Source organism: Heterocephalus glaber, unplaced genomic scaffold (genome assembly GCF_053883595.1).
Source record: "Heterocephalus glaber isolate CG9 unplaced genomic scaffold, H.glaber_assembly_v1.0 deba00001662, whole genome shotgun sequence".
Taxonomy (NCBI): domain Eukaryota; kingdom Metazoa; phylum Chordata; class Mammalia; order Rodentia; family Bathyergidae; genus Heterocephalus; species Heterocephalus glaber.
The window spans coordinates 15,192,398-15,204,022 of NW_028258403.1; the positions used below are offsets into that span (position 1 = coordinate 15,192,398).

At 41.4% G+C, this 11,625-nt stretch overlaps 1 pseudogene; it reads right to left on the reverse strand.

The window, feature by feature from the left end:
* Window positions 1–438: 438 nt before the first annotated feature.
* On the reverse strand, window positions 439–11,291 carry LOC147822351 (V-type proton ATPase subunit G 1 pseudogene; annotated as a pseudogene).
* Window positions 11,292–11,625: the final 334 nt, after the last annotated feature.

Consider the following 11,625-nt stretch of genomic DNA (forward strand, 5'->3'; position numbering starts at 1 on the left):
AGAAATCATTCTGGGTACCAAAAAATTTCATATAACATTCATAAACAAAAACTCCTGAGCTCTTGGCGGAAAGAGTCCTTGAATCTCAGCATTCTAGAGAAAGTGGCAAACTTGAGCAAGGCTGCTGATTCTGGCCTCACAGCCCATGGTCAATCAACTTCAAATCGACTGGATTCTCCATCCACCCACCCCAGCCTTTCTGAAGGGCCCCAACTCCATGAGTCAGAGGCCAGGCAAAGGGCCTCTAGGAAAGGTGGGATACATAAACAACCAATAAGCTCTAAGATTTTCTTTGAGCCCAAATTTTATGCATAATTTTTTCCCATCAGAATCCAAATTACCTGGGGAATGGCCTCACCTCTCGGTACTCTGGAGATAGATTTTTGAACTCTTTGGAAGCAGAACACCTGATAAATAAATCATAATGCAGTACGTTAAATTTGTATCACTCCCTCTATCTCCTAGTATGAAAGGACCTCCTGGTCCTATATTTTCAAGGTTTATATTTCAAGATAACATTTCATCATAATTTAGAAAGTTTTCTTTTCTGTGGAGTCAATTCGCTGTTTTTGAGATATTGTACAAATAACTCCTATACATTGCTTTAGGTGGGTGAATAATCTATCCTTTGATGAAAAGTGTAAGTTCTCTTTAGAAGGAATCATTTATTTCTTAGTATCCTCAAGGCAAAAACCTCCAAAGATAAAGCTAAAACTCTTCCTCTCTCTCTGGCTTTTTTGACACCACATTTATAAAATAAATTCACTGAATCAAATGTTTGTCAACGTATGGTTTTGGAGGTGTGTGGCCTTCACCTTCTAAAGAAGAAAGATATTTGGAAATGTTTTTTCACTCCTTCAGTCATCGCTCACTAAATAGTCATTGAGTGCATAGGACTTCAGAGCGCTCTGCTAGCACTAGTAGAAAAGGATGCAGATGGATACAAAGATGAAAGAAAATCAAGACCTTAGAGGCATAATCTACAAAGCAAGAACTAAATATAAGGTGCAACAAGGAGGAAGCAGTACAAATCCTTAATCGGGTTGCCTATAGAAGTCATTTAAGAAACTGATTAAAAATAAAGATTCTTGACCCCTCCTACTAGTCTTTTTTTTTTTTGTACTAGGGATCGAACTCAGGACCTTGTGCTTGTGAGGCAGGCACAACACCAACAAACTAAATCCATGGCCCTCCTTTTACTAGTCTTACATTTGCTGAATTACAGGGGCCTAGGAACTAAGAAGTTGTATTGTTATAAATGGCATAGATAATTCTGAGACAACAAGATATGGTAATCATGAAGGTTAAACAGTATTCTAGTGTCTAGAAATCCCACACAGCCCCTACGATGACCACCAAAAAGCATTTTTCTTCATGGCCCTGATCCAAATTAGGGCCATTGATGTGTCTCTGTCTGCAAAATCAGAAAGCTAGCCTGCAAAGAAATAGTCTGACTTTCCCAAAGAGAGTCTCCAGGAAGAGATGTGTCTTTGACTAAGAAGTCAAAGGCTTCTAGATGGCAGGATCCAAACCTATTTCAGCAGCACACAAGACTTTCACACAGACTCACACTCATCAGAGCTAGACAGAACCTTCTAGATTAGAGTTCACAAACTCAAGTGGTTGTAGAACTTGAATGGTAACATAAATGACTCAAGTAAGAAGGTGCCAGGGACAGAGGGAAAGGGAGATTTTAGGATCCCAATAAAGGGGGCATCTGCTCCTCAGTTCAATCTGGTACTTGCCATAAACCATGTGGCCCGAACATGTGAAGTCTTCTAAATTTTCAAGAGAAGCCGGAAATCTGGATTTGAAAATGATTCATGCAAATGAAATAGACTTTTTTTCAGACAGAATTGACCCTTGTGTCACCAATTTGTAATTGCTAATGCAGTCTGAAGACTTCTTAACAAGAGAGAAAATAATTTTGTCTTATATCTTGTATCTTTTCAGTTCAGCCTGCCACAGTGAGGAAGGAAACACTGAATTAAGTTTTAATTTTTCCATGTTGTTTATGGCTCCTGATGTTCAAGTGCCAATGTGTGAATGCCACATGCAGTAGACACTATGCTATACTGCTCAGGTCCCCATTACCCCAGCTACCCAGCTCAGCTCTAAGCTTCCCTGGAAGTGTCACCAGCATCCTGGCTCAAGGGTGTGTCCTCTCTTTCGGGCATCTGCCCTCCAGAGAATGGAGACTGCTCAAGTATAAAAGCCCAGCTCCTTTGCCCCAACTCAGGATAATGCCCCAAGGCCTTCTCAACTTCAGAAATCTCCTGGGAGTTGCCTGAAATCTTTCAGGTGCATCTCAGCCCAGCTGCTCCTGATGCTCAATCCTGCTTCTCCTAAAGATGTGGCTCCTGAGAACACATTCCAGTATATTTCCTGTCTGCCTCTCAGGGAACCTGACCTGCAACATGGTGCATATCAGGCTCTCACTACAAATAACCTCATCTTTGAAAGTATAGATTACAAAGTCAGATCAGAAAGCAATTTCAACTTCACAAAAATTTCATCTGTTGCTTATTTTTAAAATTGTTTTACTCATTTTTCAAACATGATACTGTAGTAAGTACCCCCAACTGTAGTGAGCAGTTGCAGTTTACCACTCACCTGGCACTGACAATGATAGCGTTGAATCAGGCTTCTCTCCCTACAACATAAATACTTGTTGAGGTGCTGGGGATCAAACCTGGGGCCACATGCATGCTATACAAGTGCTCTACCATAGCACTATACTCTTTTCCTTCAGACTTGGGGACTTTTCAGATGCTGCAAGGTCTACCAGGGCTTGAAAACAGAGCCCATAAAGGTGGGAGCATTCATGCCAATGAGGACTGAGAAACACTGAAGTAATGGCCCAGTTCCCTGTCCTTTGGGCCAGTCTGCATGGCAAAAAGCTCCACTCATCCACCCTCAAGCCTTATATATGCTCTGACATTGGCTTTCTTCCTCCCTATCTCCATCTATACCTTCTCTCCTTCACTTCTTTTCCTGGGATTATATCTCAAATCAGCTACACCAAGTCCTTGTCTCTCATGCTGTGTTTTAAGTGGAACTCCAACTAAGACAGACATTATAATTTTTTTAAAATTCAATCAATAATTTTTTTGAAATCCCTCTCCAATCAGATTTCTATGCCACTTATAGGAAACTTTAAAAAATCAGATCAACCTATCTGTTCAGTAAACCTACAGGCCTCTTCCAACATTTGGTCATAGGACATTCAAAATAAAAATGAATTACATTTATTTCATTCATCCGTTCATTAAAAAAATGTTTGCTTTGGGTCTTCTACATGCAAGGCACAGTGCTAAGACATGCCTTATGTCCTCAGGATGCTTATATTCATTTTAGATTCAATTTTTCAGAAGCATATTGATTGAACAAATTAAAGCACAACCAAATTAGGACTCCTTGAAATTCAGTACCACTGGTTATAATTAGAGTTCTTGCCCAGGTAATGGGTTCAAATCATGGCTCTGCCACTGAGCAGAAGGGTGACCTAGAGCCTCATCTTTTCCTGTTTGAAAAATGAGAGTAATATTAATCATTCTAAGTAGTTGTTGTAAGGCTAAAATGGTAATCAAAGTAATGAACTTGGCATTCTGCCTGACAGAGTAAGCACTCAATATACTTTGGCGACAATTACAATGAACATTTCCATCTAACATTACTCTCAGACCCAGTGAGTACCTGAGAATTGGGCAGAATAAATGGAAACTCAAAATACAAACACTGCCCAATGCTATTCCATGTGACACAGTTTCAACAACTTACAGCCTTGTCATTGTAACTGGGAACCCATGGCACCAGGGAAGCATCCTATTCATCTGATCACTCCCAGTAACCACACAGAGGTTGGGCTCACCTGTGGGTCTGAAGCCATTGTCAGCTTAAGTATAGCTAGTGATTTGTCCCCAAGTGAAGTGAGTTTTCCAGACTCCCAAAGTAAAATCTTTTATATAACATTAACACAAAATTTACACAACCTGGTTGTCTGATCAAGTATGTTTGAGATTCACCTAGTAGCTCAACTCCTCAAGAAGTATTAGGTCAGCCGATTGCTCTCCAGCACACTGTCCTTTCAGGGTGAGCAACATGTTCAGGAGAAGCTGCTGTTTCCAACACAAGCTTATTCTTCCTAGATGCTCAGTAAATTTGGGGGGATAGTATGGGTGCTTGCAGATTGTGCAGATTATCCCAGCCGTGAAATATGTTTGTAAAAACATGGAGCATGTTTTAGGTAGTGCCTCACTTTTGAAACCTGAATTTCCAAAGGCCTTCTGCTCATGCTTTGTAAAGTGATTTGTAGAAAGAGAGAAGAGAATCAAATCATGCAGCTAAATATCAAGTCAACCTCCTCATACAGTGATGTGTCTCTGGGTGGGAGGGCAGCAAGGGCAGATGTAAGATCAGAATGGCTGCCATGCCATACACAAAAATGTGCAAAACCAAAAAATATAAAACCTCCACTGGAAAACATTCTAAAATGGTGCCAGAAACAGATAGGAAATGACATTTTCCTAGAGCTGAGCATAGCAAGCCAATACCTGAAGATATATTTTATTGGAATGGTTCATTTGTCAACAACAAAAGTAATGTATTAGCGAGGCGTGGTGGCACACAGTTATGATCCCAACACTCTGGGAGGATGAGGCAGGAGAATCACAAGTTTGAGCCCATCCTGGGCAACTTAGTGACTTAGTAAGGCCCTAACTCAAAATGAAAGATAAAAAGGGCTGGGAATATAGGTTAGTGTGCATGGCCTGGGTTCAATCCCCACTTATCATTATGCTTCTGCAATTGTTTATCTTACAGATAAAATTAGGAGGAAAATTAAATATTTTTAACCTTATGATTCTATCAAAACTGAAAAAATAAAAGATTAAAACATGTTTTCAAAAAAAATGATTCTAAATTGATAATGTGAAATAGGAAGAAAAGGTCCAAAGGGGTAGGTAAACTGGGAGGGGTAGGGGAAAGTAAAGAAGGGAAAGGAAAAAATAGAAGAAAAGGAAAAAATGGAAACAAAGTCTTTGTAAATAGGGAGGGATGGAGAGGTTGAAGGGAGGGCAGGGGAATGGGGAAAAAATAAGAACCAAGATGCATCATGTAAAGGTACAAGTTCCCAATGATGAATGTAAATGTATGGTATACCTAAAATGTACCAATAAAAGAATTTAAGAAAAAAAATGATTCCACTCACAACCCACCTTACTCATTCATGATATATGTTGGACTCTGTGGGCATTTTTAACTTCCATCCTATATTAGTTTCCTCTCCTAGAGCCTGCTGTGTTCCTTGGTCCACCCTAGCCAGCAATCAAAACACTTTGACCTTTGCTTCCAGTTACCATGTCTCCTTTCTTGACCCTCAATTTCCTACCTCCCTCTTTTTCTTATAAGGACTGTTAGGTCTTGTACCTAAATGTCCCCCTAAAGGTTCATGCGGTCATAGGTGGGAGTTTGGAAGGTGGCTGGAGTAGGGTGTGTGAATGTAGATTAAGGATGTGATACTGGGATTAAGGATGTGGATAATGGAAGCCTCACCCTGGGTATGAGTGGCACCAATCAATAGGCTTGTAGCCTGGAAGGACTATAAAGGGACAGATAGAAGGCAGGCCTGCTGGTGCTGCTCACTGCTTGCTGTTTGTTTCTTCCTGCCTGCCATGCCATGAACTGTTTCTCCTCTATGATGCCCCTCTGCCGTGCTGCTCTGCCTTGAGCCAGCTAACTATGAACTGAAACCTTTACAAACTATAAGATGAAATAAATCTCTCCTTCTTTAACTTGTGGGTGTTAGGTATTTTGTTTCAGCAACAAGAAAAGTAACTAAGACAAAAACCCTTAAGATTACTTTGAGTCCATCTGGATAAACCAAGATTATCTTCATCTCAAAGCACACTTTACAAGATTCCTATTGTCATGTACAATACCATATTTCCAGTTCTGAGGACTGGGATGGAGTGCATTATCATTATTACATTATAAACTCTTTACTTTTACTTTTAATAACAAGTAACAAGTTCTTGAGTCCTATCATCTAGTAAATTTTTTGTTTGTTATTTTGAGACAGGGTCTCACCATGTAGTCCAGGCAGACCTGGAACTTACCACATAGCCCAGACTGACCTCAAACTCATGACCCTTCTGCCTCAGCCTCCCAAATGCTGGGATTATAGGCATGCAGCACTGCACCCAGCTCATTTAGTAATTTTTATTAAGATAAACTAAGCACAGACCAAACAAGTAGTGTTCGTTTTTCTAATCCTTCCTCAGAACATACTACTTTAAAGCTGGCTACTACTTCATACAAGTTACACATAACTATTTACTACTTTTTCATAGATAAAGCCCATGACCTTCAAGAAAGTATGAGGGGAAAAAGTTATTTAATCCCTTTCTTTCTTTAAAGAACTATTTTTCTCCCTACTAAATCTAAGAAAGAAAAGTCAACATTGATATACTTGTTGCTTGATTTAAAAGGTATAGAAAAATAGACAACATATACTCATTAAATTCCTAACAATAATGAGGTAAAAAGATGAAACCTTGGAGAAAGTACTGTTTGTCCAAAGAAGCTAGATATGCTACTCTCCAAACAGTGAAGGGACCTATTATATAACATAAGAAATAATTTAATGTTTCATAAGAATAGAAACTGACTTTACTAAAGCTTCATCTTCCATGAGAGAAACTACAATGCTAATCCACAGAACAAGCGCTTCTTTCTCTCACCCATTTATTCAGTAGCTTTCATGGATTTCTAGCCAGATGTCACAGACAAAGCCCAAGAGGTTATCCAGGACTTCTCCCCTATTCTGCTGGAAGTGTCTGCAGGATGGCCATCTTTTCCTGGGTCTCCTTCTCCACTTCACTGCTACAGCTGTGGTGGGATCCTAAGGCCATAGGTTCCTTGGCCTTGAACTCTCTTCCTCTGCAGGCGCTACTGTTCAAACTCAGCCTGAGCTTATTTGGCCTGCTTCAGCCTCCAGTTCTTTCTCTTGTGGCCCTAGGAACCTTCGCCAAGGCCACTTCTCTGCCTGCAGCAGCTGCTGGATCCCCTGAGACTGAATAGCCATGGCTGCTGTGGCTCACAGGCCTAAGTGAGCAGCAAAGGCACCTATGATCAGCTGACCCATGCCCCTGGAGCACATTATTCTGCCTGCCTCACATATCTATTATGGAGTTATAGTATGGAAATGTATTACAGAGGAATAATACCACTGCTTTTGAAGGAATTTTTTTGAAGGAATTTTTAAGAGAAAATTGGCCAAAGAGAGAATCAAGTATTTCAAAAATGTTGAAAATAATCAAGTTCAAATTCAACTAGCTCATTTTTTTTTAACCTAAAATGAGGGAAATACGGAAATGGAATGTGACAGAGGTCATATGTAGGTGGGAGAAATCCCACATTATGAGTTCTGGTGGGAATAAGAACAGCTTCCTATTATAGGGGATAAATATGTTAATACTGGCTTTCCCATCTTCTTTTTGCAACTGAGGCCTATACCTGAGATATGGCTGCACCAAAGAACCGCAAGGACTCAAAACTGAGAGCTGGTGGTACAGGAAGCAAGAGACAGGCAGATTTCTCTCTTTGTCCACAGCAAAGGCACAGGAAGTTTACCCAACTAACGCCACTAGCTCTAAGGAGAACGAGGACAATTTCCCCCGCCTAGCTTTAAACTTGATGCCCTTCAAATTGTTCTGTGAACTACCCAGTATTTTAATGAACTTCGTATCTTCTTAACTGCAGCATAGCTGGTTCCTGTTGCTCACAAATAAGAACCCTGGCCAATGCCAAGAGTACATGGCTACAAAAACAGTATAGAAATTAAGGGGTCTGGGCCAGCCAGCTCTGGTTCAAGTCCTGGATCTGCCACTTTCTAACAGTATAATTTGGTCAGGTTACATAACTTACAAAGTTTCAATGCAATAGTAATAACTTTGACCCTAATAGGCATGTAAGCACCAAACAAGAGAGCACATGTAAAAGGACTTAGCCCAGTACTTAGTATATAGTGATAGTTCAGTAGGTAGCAGTTACTGTTAATTCTTAAATCTTTGGGTTAAATAGAGAATAACAATTGTCTCCTGATACTCATTTGTTCTGAATAGAATCTATGATTTTTAGCTTGTCACATGGCTACACAAATGTTATGGTGTGCATTTGAAATATCCTTCATAACTCATATGCCAGGTTGGTTGACAGCTGATAGGCATTTGGGGAAGTGATGGGATCATGAGGGCTCTAAATTCATCAATAAGGTTAATCAATTCATGTGATCATAATCTGATGGTATTATTATTGGGAGGTGATAGAAACAGGATGTGGGGCCAAGTTGAAGGGAGTGGATCACAATAGTATGAAGTTGGGGGCTCTATCTGCTCCCAACCCCCTCCTCTCTCTCTCTCGCTCTCTCTGTTTTCTGACTGTCATGAGGTAAGCGACTCCTACATACACACATACCACATTCTCTCCCATGAGGTTTCTGTGTTGCCATAGACCTAAAAGCAACGGAGCCTGCTCAACATCAACTGAACCCTCTGAAACCATGAGCCAAAATAAATCTTTCCTCTTTCAAGCTGTTTATCTCAGATTTTGTCACAGCCATGGAACACTGGCTAATACAATAGTATAGAGCATAGCCCACCCCACTCCACCTCACACAAGCTAGATATACCTGTGTGAGTAGGTTCTGTGCAATGTAGAAGAAATAGAAGCAACTCCCAGGGAGTATCCTTAAAGGGAGGCTACATGCTATAATTTGTCTCATTTCTAACTGGAAAGGAAATATGATAGCTGAAGCTTCAGCAGCTTTTTTAAGCCATGTGGCAGAAGCTATGATGTGACTAGAACACAGGTAAGACTGAAGAAGTCTCTGAGAATCGTGGAGCACTCTCAGAAACCCTGCATTCATTGCCTTGTGGATTTTGTTACTTCAGAGAGAAATAAACTTTCATACTGTTTAAGCTTGTGTTATTTTGAGTTCCCATCACTCACAGCTAAATCTAATCATACTGACACAGACAAGAGCCTCTAGTTTACCATTCAATGCAGGAATCCCTTCTAGAACACTTATGACATCCCTAATTCTGAGTCATCCAACTTCATTTACACACTTTCAATTATGAAGTCTTCGCAATCTCACAAGGAGCCAATTCCTATGTTTAAAAGTTGTTTCGGTATTATTTAGTCACTACATAAATCTATTGTTACAGAAAATATACAACGGAGTCATGTATCAACTAAATATGTAAAAAGTACAGAATCATGCATTTCAGAATACAAAATTCCTCATCATTCCCACTCCCATAAATTTCCCCACAACTAACAACAGTCAACAGTCCAGTGTGTGTCTTTCCAACCCCCTCTTGATGTAATATATATATATTCAAGGGAGTATAGTAGTAGTGGAAATACAGTACAGAAAAAGTACAGATGAAAGATAATCCACTGCTTTCAGTAACTCATTAGATAAGGGAATGGTGGAATGGAAAAGACAGAGGAGTCCCAAAGGAAACCAGGGTCAAGGCTGGCGAGACTGGCTAATAGTGCTATGGGCAGAAAGAGGGGCATAGAAATAGTCAGAAGAGGAAAAAGAAGAGAAAGAATGACAAGTCCAGTGTAAGACGGTTGTCTCTCTAAAAGTTGGCTAAAGCCTGAGGCAGACAGCTAGAGAGGCTGTGTCTCAGTGATTTTCATTGTCACTAGGACAAAATCCCCTATATCCACAATTTAAAGGAGAGTACGTTTATTTTGGCTCAAAGTTTTAGTCCATATTCGGGATGCTTAGATACAGAAACAACACAGTGGAAAGGCCTGGGTAGAGCAAAGCTGCTCTTGTCATGGCATTCAGGAAGCAGAAAGAGAAGGGAGGAGCAAGCGGGGAGATATGCCCTCCCTCAGTGACCTGTCTCTTCTGGCCAGACCCAACCTTGCAACAGCACAGTCAGTTGCTGAACTCACTCACCAGGGATGATTCCACTCCTGAATACAGTGTCCCCAAGATCCAATCACCTTCCATAAGCCACACCTGTGAGTGCATGAGGCCCTTGGGAGACATTCTGGCTTAAACCATAACAGGCTGGAAACGCTGGCGTGGAGCTTGAATATGTAGAATGCAACCTTGTGTAATGAGGTCAATAACTAGATCACAAATGAGACTATCAGAGCACTGGGGAGCAGGGGGAAAAACGGGTTCTGAAGCAGGTCTTTGGGGAGCATCTGCCTTTAGAGGGAGTAAGAGAAAAAGCAACCAGAACAGAAAGCAACTAAATACTTAAGAAAGGGGAATGTCTTAGTCACTTTCCTTATTGCTGAGACAAAAATGTGTGACACCCGAAACTTAAGGAGGAAAAGTTCATTTGGTTCACAGTTTGTGCAGTCCTTAGTCAGCTGGTTCAAGGCAGGACAGCAAGGCAGAGGGGAATGCAGAGGAATAGCTGCTCACATCATGGCATCCAGGAAGGATAGAAGAAAAGGAGGAGCTGGAAAAGGAGATAAACCCTTTCAGGCTACATGCTCAGTGACTTGTGTCCTCTGATAAAAATCCTCCTTCTTACAGCAAGTTAACTATGCCATCTCAATAATCCAATCACTTTTCAAAAGCCCCATCTTTATGCTTTGGGGGGACATCTAGATATAATAAACCTTAACAAGAAGATTGGAATGTAAGTGTCCCCCCAAAGGCCCAGGTGTTCAGAGTGTGCTCCCCAGCTATGTGCTATTGGGAAGTGGTAGAGATTTAAGAATGGAGCCTAGTGAGGGCTTTAAATCACTGGGGGTATGTCCTTAAAGGGGATGGTGGGAATCCAGCCCCATCTCCTCCCTCTTCTTTCTTATCCCCACCAGGAGGTGAACAGCTTTGCTCTGCTACATAGTTCCTACCATGACAGGTTGCCTCACTGCAGGCCCAAAACCAACAAGACCAATCAACCTAGGACAGAAACTCACAAATCTATGAGCCTGTTGTAGTCAGCAGGATTGTGGCAAGGGAATACGTTAAATACGGGACAAATAATTTAAAGGATTATTTTATGATAATTACCCAAAAAGTCAAATGCAAAGGGGTGCAGGCGATTAACTGCACTCTAGGGGCCCAAAGAATCCGGCTGAGGGCCTGGATCCCGTCAATGTCCCCACAAGTGCAGCTAAAGGCTTAGAGTCCAGGGCAGTGTCCTCCACGAGTCCAGCCAGAGGCCTAGAGCCCGCAGCAATGTTTCATGCTTTTCTGTATTGAGGATCTGAAGCTGGAAGGCCCAAAGGCCAGTGGTGGAAGTCAGAAAACCTACCTTGGTGAGATGAAGGATTTGTGCTACCATGCTGAGGGATCCACACTGGAGCCAGGAATGATCAAGATCAGAGACAAAAACAGCAGCCATTCCCAGGGACAGCACATCCCCGAGCTCCTCCTCCAACGAGAATGGCCTAGTTCACATCAGGGAAACCATCTGCAGCAAGCTTCTCCTAGAAAATCAACAGGCCACTATCTTCCCCTCCAGTTCTTTTTATGGCTATTGGTAACAATCCTCAGGTGGATCCTCCATGCCCAGACCATGCTGATTCTGTTCAGCTGGGCATTGCTAGTTGCTCATTAGTCAATCCACCACAGAGCCA